This window comes from Meleagris gallopavo, chromosome 11 (genome assembly GCF_905368555.1).
Source record: "Meleagris gallopavo chromosome 11, MGAL_WU_HG_1.1, whole genome shotgun sequence".
Classification (NCBI taxonomy): Eukaryota; Metazoa; Chordata; class Aves; order Galliformes; family Phasianidae; genus Meleagris; species Meleagris gallopavo.
Window position 1 is genome coordinate 17,283,240 of NC_139414.1, and position 18,318 is coordinate 17,301,557.

The 18,318-nt window shown below is 45.9% G+C and overlaps 1 long non-coding RNA gene across 1 annotated transcript in view; it reads left to right on the forward strand.

Annotated features, from left to right (window-relative positions):
• LOC146543648 (uncharacterized) overlaps positions 1-18,318 on the forward strand; it is a 191,742-nt gene that overhangs the window by 143,428 nt on the left and 29,996 nt on the right. Inside the window, exons 4-5 of the long non-coding RNA XR_014885542.1 lie at positions 6,232-6,420; positions 15,789-15,972. This is a non-coding gene — a long non-coding RNA (uncharacterized LOC146543648). The remainder of the gene's footprint in view (positions 1-6,231; positions 6,421-15,788; positions 15,973-18,318) is intronic.

Below are 18,318 nucleotides of genomic sequence, written 5' to 3' on the forward strand. Positions count from 1 at the left end.
CCAGCCCACCAAGGACACGCTTTCTTACATTAGAAGCATTATATTAGGAGATTTGTGGTGAGTAATGGCCTTAAGAGTGGTCTACCAGCAGCTGTAAATAATCAGAGAGAGTTATAAAAACTCTCTGTGCCGTGCTGCTGCTTACCAACAAATTTATCCAGGCAATTATTTTGAAAAATGTTTCTGAGGAGGCTTGAGTGCAGAGGACACAGCAGGAGGCTCCCAGGGCTCTGCTACGAGGGGCTGCACCATGAGAGCTGCTATGTGCACCACTCTCATTCTGCTCCCTGCATGGAGGGGAGCTCTGTGGGGCCTCCTGGGTTTCTCACGAAGTGCAGAGCCATGGGACAGCCCCACAGCTGACCTTGTGGGACTAATGGGCACCTAGAGTGGAGGCTGAGCTCGTTCTGTGCTTTCTAATACCTCTCGTATTTACATGATGAGCTCAGTATTTGTGTCCTCCTGTGGCCTGCTGACCTCTGTGTAGCCCTTACCACAGCTGAGCCAGTGAGAAGCTCACAGACCTATGCGGAGGGATACATCAGCTCCAGCTCCCTGAATAATTGATTATCGCTTTCTTTGATATAAACCCAATCTTCAGCAATACCCTTTTGGCTGTGCCCTGCCGTGCCTTTGTGTTCCCCAGCAGAAATCTCTCTCCACATACTGCCTTTGTAACCCGATAAGAGCACTATGAGCTGCCAGTAAATGATCTTTTATTTTATTCTTCATCCTTGCAGGGGTAAATTATTGTGTCAGCACAGAGACGATGCAGGTGACTAACCTCATAAAACGCAGTAAATGATTAATAAAATCTCAGATAACAACAGCTCATTGGGCAGATCATAACTCGCCCCTCTAAGCAGCCGCATGCCTTTGGAGGGCATGGGGAGAGGTTTTCAGCTGGGAGTTGCCAGCAAAATGCCAGCCCAGTGCCTGGTCAGGGCTGCGCTGAGAGGCACACCGGGCTCAGTGCAGAAGCATGGCCACCGCCCTGAGCGGCTTCAGCCCATGTTGGAAGGGCCTTGGCACTGCTGGGGGCTGGCATCCCACCCAGGCAGTGCTAGGAGGTGTCAGGCTGTGTGTGGCTTGTACAATGTGTGGTGATGAAGGGGGCTTTGCTAAGGTTGTAGAGAGGTGCGGGTCGGCCTCTTCTGCCAGGTAACTAATGATAGGAAAGAGGGAATGGCCTCATGTTGCACCGGGGAAGGCGTCGGTTGGATATTGGGAACAATTTCTTCTCCGAAAGAGTGGTCAGGTGCTGACACAGGCTGCCCAGGGAGGTGGTTGAGTCACTGCCCCTGGATTGTTCAGTAAAAGGGTAGATGCAGCACTCAGGAATGTGGTTTAGTGGGCATGGTGGGGATAGGTTGACAGTTGGACTTGATCTTCGTTGTCTTTTCCAACTTTAGTGATTCTGTAATTCTATGATTTTATGATGAGTAGAGTCTCAGAATGTCTGCTCCTGCAAATAACTCATTTCTTTTTTTTTAATACCACCCTCCATAAAGCATGGCAGACATACATGCAAAGATGCTCTTTGTGCACGCTGGATTTTGTAGGACCTGCAGAACCCAGTGCCACGTGCACTATCCTCAGCAGTATCCCTGATGGCTTGGCACTGACCTGCACAGGCGTGGTGCTCCCACAGCACACAAAGATGCCTTTCATACAGCGTCTGTTCCCTGATGGCGTCACCCATGACTGGAGCCTCAGATGCAGGGAAGTGAGCTGTGCTCTTCCATTCGTCTGCCTTTATTAATATTCCAGCATTGGCCAAGCCCTTGTAGAGCTGTAATGAGAACATCCTCTTACGCACTGTTTCCAGAATTTATGCACAAGCAATACATAAATATCAATTAATGAAGCAACTATGCAAAAATTAATTAAAACATGAAAGGATAGGAGCCTCCATTCAACTCCTTAAAAAGGAAAGATGTGTTCAGAAACCCCTCCCTCCTGCTCAGAAGAAAGCTCTCTATGCCAAGGGAAGGAAAACATTATTTTCTTTTAATTGCACAATATTTTAAAATTAATTTCCATAAACAGTGAATGGAGGAGGGAAAATTGTGGATTTTGTAAAGAAATCAGAGTGCAGGGTTGCAGTGCAGGCTCTGTGCAGCCCTGTGGGCAGCCGCAGCCCAGTCCCGTTCCTCCACCACGTCTGTGACCCCACAGCAATGCTGGTGGCACTAAGCCTATACATCTGCAACTAGAGCTGTGAACACGTTAATTAGCCTAAATTAAATTTAAGAGCTACAGAAGAATACAACTGGGGCTGAAATACAGACGTGTGGAGAGATTCCACCTTTCACTGAGTGTTTCAGCCCCACTCTGCACATGGTTTTCCCACAGAAGATACCAGGTGGAGGTCCCAGTGGTTGTTAGTGCTTGTTTTGCCTGCAGCTCCACACAGAGATGCCAGTTCATGGACACTGCTTATCTTCTGCGTAATAGAACTATCAGCTCTAACACTCTGCACTTACAGCCTTTTATCTCAGGAGCCAAAAGGGCTGGGTGCTCATTAACAACACTCATTGTGACAGTGCCTCTATTTATTTACTTATTGGACATTCAGAATATCATCTACTAACTGCAGTGGGTAAAAATCACAATATTTTTCTTGTGCCTGGGTTTCCTGCGTTCACAGTGACTTCAAGTCTCCCTGTGAGCTGGGCAGCTCAGTGCCTATATCAGTGTGCACATTTGCACACATGGGCTCACCAGGCTCTGCTCCCACTCTCTCCCCAAGCAGGAACTGTTCCCACTCCTCTTTTACAACCTGCAGCAAATTGCCACTCATTAGCAAATAAAACTAAAGATAGTGCCACTGACACTTGTATGATGAGCCGCTCCTGCTCCTGCACATTGGGCTGTTGTACCAGGATGAGAGATAAGGGCTTTAAGTTGCAGCAGGAGAGGTTCAGATTGGATGTTAGGAAAAATTCCTTCTCAGAAAGAACGTTGAGGCATTGACACAGACTGCCAAGGGAGTGGTGGAGTCACTGAGGTGTTCGGGAACCAGGAGATATGGCACTGAGGGACATGGTTATGGGATGGTGGGGATGGGTTGGTGGTAGGACTAGATGGTCTGAAATGTCTTTTCCAACTGTTATGCTTCTATGATTCTGTGATTCTATTCATTCTGGCTGCAAGCACTGATGTGTTCCCCTTGTGCTGAGCCCTCTGTCTGCACCAGCCAAGGCAGCAGCTTGTACCAACTCCCACCCAGCTAACCTGATTTACCATGCTTTCCTAGACTTTTTATGAGGCTGTTTGCTCATAATGATTTTTCATGTGGGAGAATTTCTCAACATTTGCCCATCGTTTGGCACCAGGTGTTCTTGCAGTGCCAGAGCCTGGCCAGGGCACAGTGACCACTTTCCATGATGATGATATGGAAGGGGCTGCTCCCCTCTGCTGGTCTCAAAAGAAGGAAAATCATCATATCTTTTCTTCTCTTTTCTCTGCCTGGCTGAGAAACATGAGCACAGGTGTGAGAAGGGCTTGGGTCAAGCAGCAGGCTGGCAGATGGACTGGGCATTGGCACTGTGAGGAACTGGTTCTTGTCTATGTCTTCTTGTCTCTTGGGCCTCCATCTCATTCAGGATATACAGAAACTGCTCCTTAACACGTGTCACCGTGGCATTTTCACCTACTGCCCTCAAAATCTGATTTTCCGCCCCCTTAAAGCTCAACCTCAGAGACACTGAGGTGCCAGGCACCAGGCTGTTAGCAAAGGCTGCATCCTACGGCAGTGTCATATTATGAGATAATGCTATGGCAGTTTCCAGTGGAGCCCACTCAGTCCCAGGGAAGGACAGACAAAATGTCACGATGCATTTGTGGCTTTGCTGATTATTGTTTTGTTGGTTTTTTGTTTTGTTTTGTTTTGTTTTGTTTTTTAAATCAGGAAAATAATTCAAAATATTAAAACATCAGAAGCTTATTTTGATATGGGATTACACCCAGTTTTACCAGAAATATGTGTGGTTTCCCACTTATCTGCCTCCGAGTGCAGAGGACATATCAGTGTCTCCAGACAGGCTGGGACAGAACCGTAACGTAATGTGATTGTGAAACACTCTGGACTGAGTGTGCAGGCTGTTCTGGATCGAGGTTATGACACTTTTGTCAAAGTGATTGGAGTATTTCCATAGAGGAATTGCTCTGCCCTGCACTGTCAATAGCCTTGGGTTTTTTGGAGAACACACTGTAGGGTCAAGTGCATATTTCATACCATTACTCTCTAGGATTAAGATTTTGATCCACCACTTACTGTCACTACTGTTACCATTTTTATTGCTGTCACTCATTTCCTTTTGCACTTGGGGAGCTCCAGGGCCTTCAGTTCTGAAGAAAACGGGGACACAGCCCATTGTAAGGAAGGGACCTGGTATCAGACCACATTCCAGAAAAAAACCAAGTGCAGTAACTGCATGGTCCCAGAGAAACCCTTGACATGTTCTCTTTGAAAGAGCTGGTGATGCTGACAGCAGTACTTACCATAAGCAATTCCTGTTTGAAACACACAGCAGAAGTTTCTCTATTTCAAGCAGATTAATAGCTTTTTCCTCTATTCTTAGTAATTACAAATAAGCAAAATGTAGTGTATAGATACATGAGTACTTGTTTCATCAACAGGAAAATTTCCAGTTTCTCAGAAATGTCTTTGACTTGACCATATTCAAAAATCACTGAAGGCCATTTTTCTGGCTTAGGAATTACGGTATTCAGTGCTGCTTTGCAGAACCAACTGTCCTGACCATAGAAAACCACTTTCAAACTGCTCATGCCATCAGTGGGCTAACAGGGAGCCAATGTGCTGTTCTGGTTTCAGCCATCCAGCTGCACCAGGTTGGTGGTGGGGCAATGGTAGCAGCAGTGCTGTTGTAAACACACTTTTCCTGGTCATGCAGTGCATTTGTTTCCAATTAACTTATTCCTGGAACTTGGCATATAACATCTCATGTGCAAAGTCTGTGGAAAGTTTTATTAGAAGGGAAAAAGCTGTGAATGAGAGTTGCCAGTCCTGGATTTGGTTCCTGGCTCAGGACTTCCCTGTGCAGTCACTCGGTTATCTGGCTTCGTGCAGTAGTGCTGCGGTGCAGGGCCTTGGTGAGACATCTCTCTGTCCTTGCCTTTACCCAAGTATAAAATCGCTCTAAGAATACTCCTTTCTCAAGGTTGAGTTGACATTTATGGGTTCACTTGGAAATCTTGGAGGGGAAGTGCTATTAAAGCACAGAGAATGATTATTAACGGATGGAAAGGTATTTTAATGAAATATGCTGGCAAGCTTCCTGTTACTGCACAGTGCCAGCATTAAACAGGCTGCTTGAAGAGCTGCCTACCTTCCCTTTCTGAGTGATGGCTGAGAAATAACTGGAGCTGCTTCCCTTGTGCATTATTGCTCGGTCGCTCATGCCTCTTGCCATCTCTCCTTCATTTCCTTCCCAATAAATTCACTGTCAGCTCAGACGCTGAAGGAATCCACAGTTGTAATATGACAGCCTCCGCAGATTTTTTTCACCATTTGGCAGTGTTTCTCCTAGTGGTCCTACCGGCAGGTGCTCCCTTTACATAATGAGCCCCCGAATTAGGGGCAGGGTTTAGAAGGCATGGTGGAGATGGGTTGACAGTTGGACTAGATGATCTCAGTGGTCTTTTTCAGCCTTAACGTTTATGTGGTTTTACGAATGCCACCAGTTCTGCCTCTGCAAATCTTCCACATGCCCCAGACACTGCTTGGTGCAGCCCATGCAGATCAAGCAGGGAGGGGATACAGTGAGAAATTGAGTTGTCTTGGTATGAGTTTCATGTGAAGAGGAACCAGTGACACAGCTGGCAAGGGTAGCATGAGGACACAGCAGACATCCATGGAAGCTGCAGGCGGCTGGGCTGCTGAGCAGACCCACAGCCATCCGGCTGTGCCTGGCCCTTGGGGCAGCTGCGCTCAAACCTGGAAACTGCTGCAAGTTCTCCCCGTGGGCACATTTCCAGATACCATTTCCTTGTGAAAGAACTTTTCTGCTGGAATTGAACCTAAGTGTGCAGGAGGGCCATTCCCCTGAGCTGCCCCCACCCAGAGGCAATACATCTTTACAGCTGTGGACTAAGGAGGACTCGCACAACCTGCTCCACAATATAGCCACGTCCTGCGCATCAACAGGGGTAGCAGAAGTTTTTCATTAGCCATTTACTTTTTCTTTCTTTTTTTTTCCTTTGCAGAAAGAAGTAGCTTTGGAAGAATCCCCCAATTCCTCATCCTCAGAGCTTCAGGATAGCCAACAAGTCTGGGTACAAGCTTGGTATCTACTTTGCTCACACCAGTCCTCCTGAACATCAGAGTACCAAGAGCCAGAAGTTTGTTTCCTGGCCATCTCCAGCTGTTATTGCACCTCCTGGCACAGGAAACAGGTCAGTAATTCCGCATGTGTTCATTCAGCCTCTGCAGTGTGAAATATGAATGGGAAACAAAAACAAACCCCCAAACCCCTGCAAGCAGAAATTGTTGTAGAAAGATTGATGTCTGCAACCCAGTGCTACCTTCGAGGAACGCAGCGAGAGGCAGCCAAAGGCACCATCTGTTTGTGGTGGAATGTGTGAATTTATATCTATTTCTGAATTCTTGAGTTATGAAACTGCAAACGTCTCAGCTGTAGTGCACACAGCACATGGAGCAGCATGGGGAGCCACTGTGCGTTTGATCCCAGGACACATGGAGCGCCTGCCTGCATCGGAGAAAATGAGGCAGGACCATAGCAGCCAGCAGGAGCCATTGCAAAACTCCTGTGTCTCCTGGGGCATTTGTGAAGCTCTTTCAGCAAATTTATCAGAGCTCAGCATGCAAAAGTAACCACCTCTTGATGAGCCAGTTTCCCACACTATGTATCAGGCATTTTCAGCTCTTTTCCTCCCTAAATTAGCTGGCTTTCTTACTATGAATGACTCCTACTTGCATCAGATGGAAGCCTGACTGTAGAGTTCTATTTTCAAGCTCTTCTATTTTCTTTCAGTTGTTTTCCTGTTCTGCTCCTTCTTTTATCACCGTGTCTATTTAGGGCGGTCACTCTTCAGGGCAGAGGTTACGTGTGTGTTTGTAGCCCAGCGCAGCCCAAATCCTCACTGAATTTTCCCCGTGCTCCTGTACCACAGACAATGATAAAGATAAAGGAAAGAAAGGGAACGGCAACTGGAGCATGGAGCATTTCCGTGAGCTGTTACAGAAATGCTAAATGTCATTGGCACACAATGACTGTGATGCTTTCCGCAAACATGAGTATCCTTTGTCTAGGTTGGTCAAGGTGAACATTTTCATAGCCGTGTTCCAGCCTATTAGTCAGGCTGTGTTTCGAGGGCTCACTCCTTCTAATGGAGCTGCCCTGCTCGTTTGTCTCATGCATACATTGCACCCCCCTTAATTAAAGTTGCATGGAGCCTTCAGCTGTGTCAGTGCTGTAATTTGCATTCTACTTGGCTTACAAGCCTTGGGGCTTTGTCTTATGTTATATAGAATATGCTATACAACAATTAGCCTGGAACCAAAACAACATATGAGCATTTGCTTCTTGCAAAGACTGACTCGTGTTGAAGGGGCTATATTCCAGTCATCTTCCAATCATTTAGTGTGATTCTTGTCTGCATTTTTCAAAATTCTTGGCTGGGCACACTGCCTTGGGACAGCATGAACACAGCTGCTGGGGGCTGTTTGCTACCAGTCCCTAGGTGCTAGGACTGGCTGCAAACGATGCCGATCAGGCAAAGAACTGGTTTGTTCTTTTAGTTGTTGTTCTATGCTTGCCTAACATTAGGCTTTTGAACTGTTATCAATTTTTTTGAAATAAATGACTTTACAGTTCTGAAGCATTAGCTGGATGCCGTGAAAAGCTTTCCCCACCCTTAACATATTCTTGCTGTCTTCTGATTTCTCAGGGTTTGAGCTCTTCCCTATTTATTAAGTCTGTCCTTGGATAATTACAGCTCTCCTCCTCTGTGTTCCCCTCTGATCATATTATAATTTCCTCTAATCTTCATATAAAATTTCCTTAGATTCAGGATCCAGTATAAATTTGAGTATTATTGATCACAATAATGTGCCGCATCTTAAAAGAGCCCTTAGCACATGATGCATCTCCTGGCAGCTCATCACAGCAGAATTGCTTTGAAACGCAGCCTTGTCCCTTTCCCTGTAATGGGAAGAAATGATCTCGTCTTGATTATACCATTGTTCCCCTCTCTTGATGTAGGATTAACATCAATCAGCTGGACAGTGTGATTGATTTTCTAATTAATAAGGCATTTGTATCAGCTTGCATAACCACACAAAGCTTAATGGGTTCCCACTGTATCTGAAAAGCTGGTTGTATGTGTGTGGGTTTGCTCCTGCACCTAGAAGCCCTGTAGCCAGGCTGGCTGGGCTGTCCCTCACACGAGGAGGTGACCGCATTAAGGACTGTTTCACCAGCCTGTCTGGGGAGACAAAATGTCTCTCTCATCTGGATGATGACTTCAGTCCCAAGGCTGAGTACTTCAAGGGTTCAAGCGAGCTGGAGCAAAAAGGAGCAGTGCCCTGGTGGGAAGGGAATAAATCAAGGTGTGGGAAGAGGAGAATGAATGTCAATCTGCCAGCATGCAGAAAAGTGTAATTCCCATTTGGTAGTTCCGTGCTGTTCTGTCAGAGGACAGAGGCACAAAGCTTCATTCCACTGCATCTCCTTTTGGCCACACTGGCCCCAAGGAGCAAAAGATGAACCAAAGACTGAATCTTGCAGGAAAGGCAAACTATAAGAGGGCAGATGTGTTCTGTGATTTCCATCTCTCTTGTAAATTAAACACAGCACAGGCAGAAGCATGGTCCAGCTCCTTCTCAGTCTTCTGTCCTGACTTATGCTTTTGCTATATTATAAATCTGAGGGTGAGAGCTATACATCAGTGCGGATTTTGGCACTTCACCCTTACATACTGTCTGGAGAAGGAACAAACTCTGCAGTGTTAAAATAAATAGACCCACATACAGGCCTGGGATGATTTACATCAGCGGCCACCCAACTTGTAGCTGCCACAGGTGGGGCAGGGATGGCTGCCGGCTGTGGGCTCCCACAACAACCAATCCTCAGGCCCTCAAGCCTTTTGTATAGCAGCTTCTCAATGCTCTACATCGCCTAGTGAAAGGAAAAAAAAGAATGAGAATGAAAATAGTGGCTGGAGAAATCAGATGTCGAAGAAGCAGGAGGTGCTGAGTCCCTGAGGCAGCCCCTTGGGTTCCAGCCCATCAGATGGGATGGTACATCTGTGGGGATGCTGTGCAAACCTCCAAAGAAGAGGTTTAAGCTAAAGCGTTTCAGCCCTCCTTGATGAGATTAGGAGCACATGCTGTGATGATATCTCAGTGATGTGCAGTAACGAATTTGAGCTGTAAGCACTCACACTGCATAGGAGATTTTTCATCAGCAAGTAGATGAAGCTCAAACAAAAGACAAAGAAGGTGAGCTTTTTCCTTTGTACCTGCACTGGGAGCACCTCCTACCCAATCCATTTGACAGCATGTACCACAGAGTACATGCGTCCATCTTAGGGGTGCTCAGATTGTTGCTGTGACCTTTGGTTGAAGCCCCATGGGATGCTGAAGCACTAAGTGCTACCAGCTCCTCTCACCGGTTGTTAGCTTGATTCTCACTTATGTTTTATAATTTTTTTATGTTTTATCCTTTTGGGGAATTTGTCATCCCTAATTAATCGCGGATCTTGTAATATTTTGTGTAATTGCCATATTGATTGATCTAAATGTGCAGTCATTCATTGTTTTACTTACTCCATTGGCTGAGTGGCATTTTCTTTCTTGAGACATTCATTCTTTGCTCATTGGTTTGAAGTCACGGGAGTTCTGCTATGAATTCACAGATTGCTAGTAAAACCAATTAAATACATATTTTACAAATAGTATTTTTTCATTTGGTTTCCCCAGAATGGAAGAAAGGCAAAATATTTACTGGGCTTTCCTAAATAAGATCATCTTCGTTTTCTGGCCTTTTTGGCCCTGTACCAAGAGAAGGCAGTCAGAAGTCCATATCTGAATTTGGTTTTACTCTGCTCCATCCAAACAAAATAGTTCTTAGGAAATTTTCCCCTAGGTGTTCTCTCTTGGAGAAGCCTTCTCTCTGCAGAGTCCTTGGCGACTGCCTGGCTGAGATGTGCTGGACCAGTGGCCCACATACAGACCAGGTGCTTGCTTGCCATCAGGGAGGGTCATGGTTTAAAGCCACCCATTATTCCATTGCTGCAAAATCCCTCTCACCTCTCTCCAGCACCAGAGAAATGGTTTGTAGGCTCAGCCAGATAATTTGGAAGCTGGCCCTGAGTCACCCTGAACATGGTGTAAGAATAGAGAATTGAACCCATTGGGCTCTAAACGAGTACTCTTATTTTCAACATTCACAGATGTCACCTTAACAGTGCAGGGAAGCTGGCAGGGCTGCCATGACCTGTGAACACAAGTAAATGCATTCAGGTGTGCCAACCCCCAGGGCTGTGTGGGAGCACCCAGCACAGCACTGCTGTTGGGTTGCTCTCACCATTATATATTTCCAATGCAGGTTTGTCTTTCTGTAATAGCAGGAGGTTGTGCCATGTCCCCATGATATTAAAATCTCTCTGTATTTTCTGTGGGTATTCTGTTAATTAGGAGGTTTCTCCTCCCAGCTACGCTGTAAATGGAAAGGGTTCATGCTAAACCGATTGCCCTACTTACGTAGCTACTCGGAGGAATGCTAAGATGGATTAATATGCATAGCAGAAGGCTTATGACCCTGGGAGACACAAGAACCTGAAATAACCTTAATATGCTGTCAACTTGCATTACTGAACCTCAGTGAGCAAGAAGAGCCTATTTAGCAGTCTGTCTTGGAGGAAAAGTGCATATCTTTTATCTGGCTTTTTCCTCCCTCTTTTCAAATGGAAGTGTTGCTCTTCTCTCTCCGGGCTCTGTTTTCACAAGGCATGATAAAGCCCCATCAATCCCCTTTCCTCATCCTAAACCACCCCCCACACACTCACACTCACAGCACCCGAGGTGCCTGTGCAGCCCATGGGGATTTCCCACATCTGCTGGGGGGAAACGAGTGTGGAAATGAGTCAGAGATGCAATGATGCATTTTCCCTGCTTATGGGTAGGAACCACCAGGTACTGCATTTCTGTTCAACATTGGGCCTGAAAGCCTTAGTAGCTAATACATAACAAGGGAAAACAACAAATACTTGTATTTTCCTGTATAAAGGAAATTAGAAAATATATTGAGGAGAAAACCTCACCTGTGATGCACATAATGCAGTTCAGGCCAGTAGACCCATAGTGAGGTCTGGAAAGTTCACTTCTGGTCTTGAGAATGGCCAGAGACCTTTGTAGAACTTCTCCCATTTTTTTGCCTTTTTTTTTTTTTTTTTTTTCCCAAGAAGGGAATGTGCAAAGCAGAAACGCTGGAAAATGGAGAGAGGAGGAAAACCAAACTACAAGGTGGGGGGAAGGAGCATGCAGCCATGTCCTGGTGTGCTGGTGGGGAGCTAAGTAATTGTATCTGCTTGCTGTCACGTGCCCCTGTTCTCACAGTGTCCCTTATGGAATACACTGCATGCTGTGGTGCTATAAATCCTTATTATCAGTGTCTTCACAACCAGAAGCTTCCCATTACCCAAAAGAAGGGCGAATCCCCGGAGACATGTTAATGGCATAGAAAACTCCTTCTGTTATCTTAAACCTTGATTAATCAACCTTATTTAGTACATGATAGCGGGATAATTGAAGCTGTCCCCATATTTAAAAAAATGCAGTAAGTACTTTAGCATCTGCAGCTCCATTTCCTTATTAGATCAATATTGATGCTTCCTGGAGAACGCTGTGAAATCCCTCATTTAGGGACAACTCCAGAGCTCTGTATTTTCAGGGCACGTTGGCCGGGGGTTCTGGGTGGCAGCAGAGTGGGGTTGTTGCTCCTCACAATCTGTTCCCACTGCTCATCCACGACCTGCAGCCTCCTGTCATCTGCCCATCATCTCAGAAATTAATGACTGTGGGATGACAGTGTAATGGATTGCTCATTAGCGTGGTTCTGTATGTGAAAAGTGCAACCTGGGGGGGGCTGCTTCCAAAAAGCGGTGAATTATTTTTATGCATTGAACATAATCATGAGCACATCAGGCAGCTGTTATTTTGGAGTTTCTAGAAACAGGCTTTGAATGAAATGCTTAGAGAATACTTAGAGAGGAATTAAGCTTTGAAAATATAAACCAGAGGGAAAGTGTCCTGTTTCCATCCCATTGCTCTTTGTTTCCACTGTAGAATTAAAGGAAAACCAATATGCTTTCCTCTTTTTTCTCGTTATCCCTAAGATCCCTGTCTGAATTGGAATTGCTGGGGCTTTTTCTAATGTTTTCCAATTAACATCCCTTGATAGTGTCTTCAGAGGCTTGAGGAAATGCAATGACAGCACAAGTGTGACCCCATCGTCACAGCTGCTGAACTCTGGCAGATGATTTTAAGTAGAAAAAGCAGATTTTAGGGCCCAAACTGACCCCTCCATCTGAGACAGCTGTAACTGGGTCCAGGAGCACAGCCCAGCACCCTGAGGGAAGTGCTTATTGGGCATCTCCAATCTGGGCCTTAATCTGGGGAAAGAAAGCTTAATTTGGAGACAGAACAGCCATTTCTGGCAACAAACGTCAGCCCTTAATAAACATATTGCTTTTGGCTGTGTGTGTGGGTGCTGGGGTAGGAAGCAGCCAGAGCAGGATGCTGACAGCTCGCCCTGCCTCAGGACTTCACGCTGAGGACAGAAAAGAGCTGCATCACCGCTGCTCACTGCTGCATGATAACTTGAGCCAATTATATGTGCCTCATTTATCTTTTAGATAAGAAGCAGAGAAAAATGGTTTTTCTATTCCCATAATCATGCCACTAACTAGACAAAACGTGGTAATCCATAATGAGCCAGGGAGCGAATTAAGCAGAGAACAGGGCCTTTTGATGACTTGCCAGTTTTCTCAAGCATCATTCATGCAGGTTATTGACATAGGACCAATTTTTCATCCTCGCTTTAACAGGACTTCCACTGCTAGAGCTGAAAAATGACAGGCACAAATGTTTGCAGGCACAGCTTTGTCCCTTAATTTAAGATTTCCTCAGATTTACAAGTCCTTAATTGTACCTACAAGTCAGGTACCTAGGAAATAATGCTGTGTACAGACAGGTGCAGATATTGCTTCTGCATGGTGGGAAGCAAGGCTCTGACTCTGGCCCTGGCTATCCACAGAGCAGATTTTCTTCCTCTCCAGGCACTCCCTCGCCAGCAATGACCTGGCAATAAATCTCTGGGCCCCAGCCCCAGGGCAGCACAGGTCCCTGGTGCTGATGGTCCCTATGTGATGCTGGGAGTGGGGATTATAGCAGAGAAACAATGATGCTGTAGGGTACAAATGCATTCCTGCAGAGAAATGTGTGAGCATCCTTGTCAAAGCTGATCATTTTTCTTCATTCTTCTCTTTTTCTTCAGCACAAGTGAAGGCTGGAATGCACAGAGCAGTAAATAAGACAACAGGAAAAGGGGAGGATTTTCTGAAGCTGCAGATTGCCTTACAGAACACATAGGGCAAGCAGACTCAGTTCTTTGCAATTCCTTCCTTGCTGGTCCCATCTCATCCTTGTCAAGAACCCATGTCTTTAAAAATAATGATATTTCTCTCTTAATTCACTTAGCGTCACTCAAACACTAAAGGAACAGTATCTGGAGATCACAAGAAAGGGATGGAAAAATGGAAAAAGCCTTCTGGGTATGATTTTGTTCTCCAAAACCTGATCTCCATGCCTACACTTTGCTTTGTGGGATGAAATCGCTGCTATTTGGGTGTGCCAATCAACCTGCCGTGGGGCCAGCAGAGATTTACCGCCATCATTTAGCACACCGCTTGTAGATTAAAGGGGCTTGTCCTTTTCACTTTGCCTTATTTACGATTTCCAAATAATAAAGCATTCGGGCAGAAATTATGGCTCTGTGAGGCCACAGATATGTCCATATTCATCCATCTGAGGGATGGGAGTTCATCAGTTTGACTTTGGGAGTGAAGCTGAACTGAGGCCAAGCCCACGCTGGACCCAGAGCAGGGTTGGTACCAGCCTTACACTAAGCTCTTGGCTTACAGCCTGAGCCCGGTCCCATCTGTGCTTTGATCTTGGCTCCACAAAACTCAGAAGTTTCATTTTGCACAAGAGAAATTGCAAGGAAGCTGCCTGCCAGGAGCAGGGCGAAGTTCACCCAGTGAGGTTGGGCCACCCCCATGTTTGTTGTGGGTGTAATCCCACAGCTAGAAATCCATTTCCTTAGACACGGTGTAGCTGTCACAATAAAATAAAGCATAGTAATAATAATAAATAATAAAATGGAATAAATAAAATACTATACAATGAAATATAAAATAATATAATTAATGCCACAGGTTAAAAGGGATTAGGTGGATGGAGTCATCTCATTACTCACACAAACACAACAGCAGGAGCCGGAGCCTGAATATGCAAACAGCGCAGAGCCCTAAATATCCTAATGTATTTTAGAGTGGTCATTTCTAATTAGCACTTGAATCCAACACTCCACTTAGCCTAATTAGAGGCACAACAGAAAGCTGTTTGAGCTCACAGGCATATTGGAGATATGGGATCTCTGGCATCTCGCTGTCCTTCTCCCCTACAAGGGCACGCACAGCACGTCAGCACCCAGCACAGCACGTCAGCACCCAGCCCCAGTGCGGGCTGATCCCACAAAGCCAGCGTGCTGAAACGTGCACCCTGCGCTCCGTGAAGATGCTTCAGAGTGAAGCTGGAGGTGGGCGTTGTGTTACTGGGAGCAGTCAGGGCAGACCCACATCTGGGAGACTTGCAGGGCTGGGGACAGGAGGGTTAAAGCATGGTGCTGCCAGGAGAGACAAAGCAGGCAACATTCCTAAATCTCGCCTTTTAAAGGTTTTTTTAATGGCTTTTTCAAGGCGAGGCGGTCACACCCCCGCGCATCCCCCAGGCTTCGTGGTACCCGCCTCGCTGGGAGATGGATTTAGCAAAGCACTGCAAGATCTTGCTGTGAATGAGCAGAGCCAACGCTCCCAGCTCCATGGAAACCCGCACTCCGCTCACAGCTACCACCGAAAGCACAAGCCCCGTTAATATCCAACACTGTGCAGGGACGTGGTAAAACCTAGCAACCCCGCGGCAGCTGTTATGCAATTCTCCATTAATAGCTCAGAGGGATTCAGCATCCTCTTAACATTTGCTCCCCCCTCTGCATTTCTAGATGGGAGTTTTTTGCTTCCCTGCTGCTAAATCTTGAAGTGGGAGGGAACAAAGGGATCACTGTTGCATAATGCAGCCTCACAGCCCTGCCGGGCTCCCACTGCTTTGGAAGCCCAACATAAGGCAAAGGAGAGCCATGTGATAGGATCAGATTTATTTACTTTTGCTTCTTTCTTCTATTTTCTAAGTTGCCAGCTAAAGGAACTAATTCTTTCCATAGAATCATAGAATCATTATGGTTGGAAAAGACCACTAAGATCACCAAGTAGAACCCCAACCCACCCTCACCGTGCCCACTGCCCTCGTCCCTCAGTGCCACATCCCCACGGTTCAGGAACATCTCCAGGGATGGTGACCCCACTGCTCCCTGGGCAGCTGTGCCACTGCCTGACCATTCTTTCTGAGAAGGAATGTTTCCTAATATCCAACCTGAACATCTGTTGGTCATTGTGTGTTACAGAGCCACTGAGCACAACGCATCTTCAGGATGACAATCACATCACATGGATCCGAGGGCCTGGAATGAGCAGGATGACAGGTTGTTGTGGTCACCGCATTCCTTAAGGCTGTGTGAAGTTTTGCTGGAGGCTGGTAGGCTGGCAACGATGCTCTTCAGACACCCAGTGTGATCTTTATTCAACCAGGTAACTTTGAAGCACTTAGTTTTTCTGTAACAATCAAAGCAGTGCATGAGCAATGAGGAAAATATGTCATTTTCAAACACAGTCATGTCCTCAGTGAGGTTAACATGCGTCAAATTGAGAGTTGTTTTCAGAATGAGAACTACTCTCAAAAGCCCAGAAATGGGGAGAAATAGGGAAAGAAGTTCAACAAGGTTGCTAACTCTATCTGAACTTCAGGGCTCTGACCACAAAACAATAGAAGAAAGTGACAGAAGACTCACTAACAGCTCGCAGTCCCTGATGGGTGACTAAGAAAGCTTGCTGCAAATTGATGCTAGCATTGCTTCAGCACTCCTAACTGCTTAATCAGGGATTCCTCGTAAATCAAGATCAGAGCTCTGTGGGATTCCTGTTCCCAATGAGGGCAGCTGGAAAGGCAGCCTAAGCCAACAAGTTCCCCAGCCTAATGCTGGGAGTCTGGGGGCAGTGATCATGAGCTGCCCCTTCCCTTGCTCAGAAATAAGAAGCACCCCTCCTGCCCTCACCTGCCTTACAACAAACCCTTGCTCAGCCAGGGAAGTGGCCCATCTATCGAATACCTGTTTTACACTTGGTTGCCAAGGGCCTAGAGCAAACTTTGTCGTCAGCGACGACATAAGGAACAGAAACAGTTGCAGGGGAAAATGAAGGGGAAATAAAGCTCTTTAGCACATGAGATGTGTGTTTGAGTAGAGGCAAGGATTTAAAAATAATAATAATTACAAACCAGGGAAAAGCACCTTGCCTCCAGCAGAATAAATGCCAAGCAGCTCGATCCAATCAGTTAATGGAAAGAGTTAGTTGGTCTGCCCTGCTGCAGTTCTGATGTACAGAAGAAGGCTTGGGCTTTTTGGTGTTGCATGTGACTGGCAAAGCAATTGTGATTTCTGTTACTGTGGTTAATGTTTGGAAATAATCTTTAACTCCTTGTGCAAATGCTCTTACATTGTCCTTTCCTGTGTATTTCTCAACTCTGTGTAATTTATCCTCTAACAACTGGCCCATGATTTGTCACCCACATCTCTGCTTTTTGCTCCGTGTTTATGATGGGAGGTGGAAGCTCTGTGTGGCCGTAAAGCTGGAGACGGGCACAATGTGCTTCGGGATGAAATGGAAGTACTGGGACAAAACAAAAGTGGTCAGGCAGCACCTTCCCAGCTGCAGTAATCAGCAGCATTTGATTTTAATACTCCTCAGTGACCCTTTTTTCACCCAGGAATTGTGTAGCTTTTTGAGCATATTTATACTTCTTTAACATCTTGTGGCAATCATGGACAGATTACAAAGACTTAATGCATGTGAATAGAGATATAGGCCATTATGTTTGGGTAACACCGAGAAGATTTTATGCATACTTTTCCACCTTAACAGGAGAGTAGGCATCAGATGGAATCTGGCTGGACTCCAAAGCAAATTAATGATGCTGATGTTCAGAAAGGAAACACTGCTGTCCTTAAATAGTCAAGCATTGTTCTCAGACTTCCTGCAATAATCTGCGTCTTTTTACCCAAAAAGATTCCTGTCTGTGTGGGTCCAAAGTCGCTGTCAGCTCCTGAGCCTTCCCTGATGTCTGCCTGCTTTGTATCTTCAGTGTCTGTGGTTTTTGTTCTTTTTTTCTTCCTTGAACCATCCTTTGCTGCTGCACTGCCTGTAGCATTGGTGGCATTGGAGGAGTGCAATGGATGTGGGCAGTCGGTCTGGTTGGTGTCAGGGCAGTGTGTGGTCTGGAGAAGCTCCTCCCATGATGGCTAGGAAATCATTAAAATAAGTTACCCAGCCCCTGTCCATTTCCACATCTCACTAGGATGGAGAAAATTCAGAACCCAACTTGAGTGAGCAATCAGTGCCATGGCCAAAAGTCATTGCCTGGTGCTGGGTGTGAGCAGTGGAAGCCCTTAGTCCTGACCTGGCATCAGTTTTATCTGCTTAATGTTGCTTTTTTCCACCTCTAATCGTCAAAATACATTGCAGAATTTGGAGTTCAGTCTGACATTTCTTATGGGTTTCCCAATCCGTATATCTTATTTAAGTTCTGCTTACAAATATGCAGTGACCTACAAACACTTTGGTAATGGGTTTGAGCCAGGAAGGGGCTGTGCTTTGCTGCAGTGATTATTTATTCATTTAGCAGGGACTGATGGCTCTGCTCAGCTGGGAGCTGTGCATAATTAAAACCACAGTCCCTGCCCCAAGAGGTTTCCAGTCCAAAAGACGAAGCAAAGGCTGTGCCAGAAGAAGTTGTGGGAATCCCACGTGCCTGGATCATATGCTTAAAAAATGTAATTTTCTGAACAGTGAGTTCATGTGTACACTTCAGGTTGCTTGGGG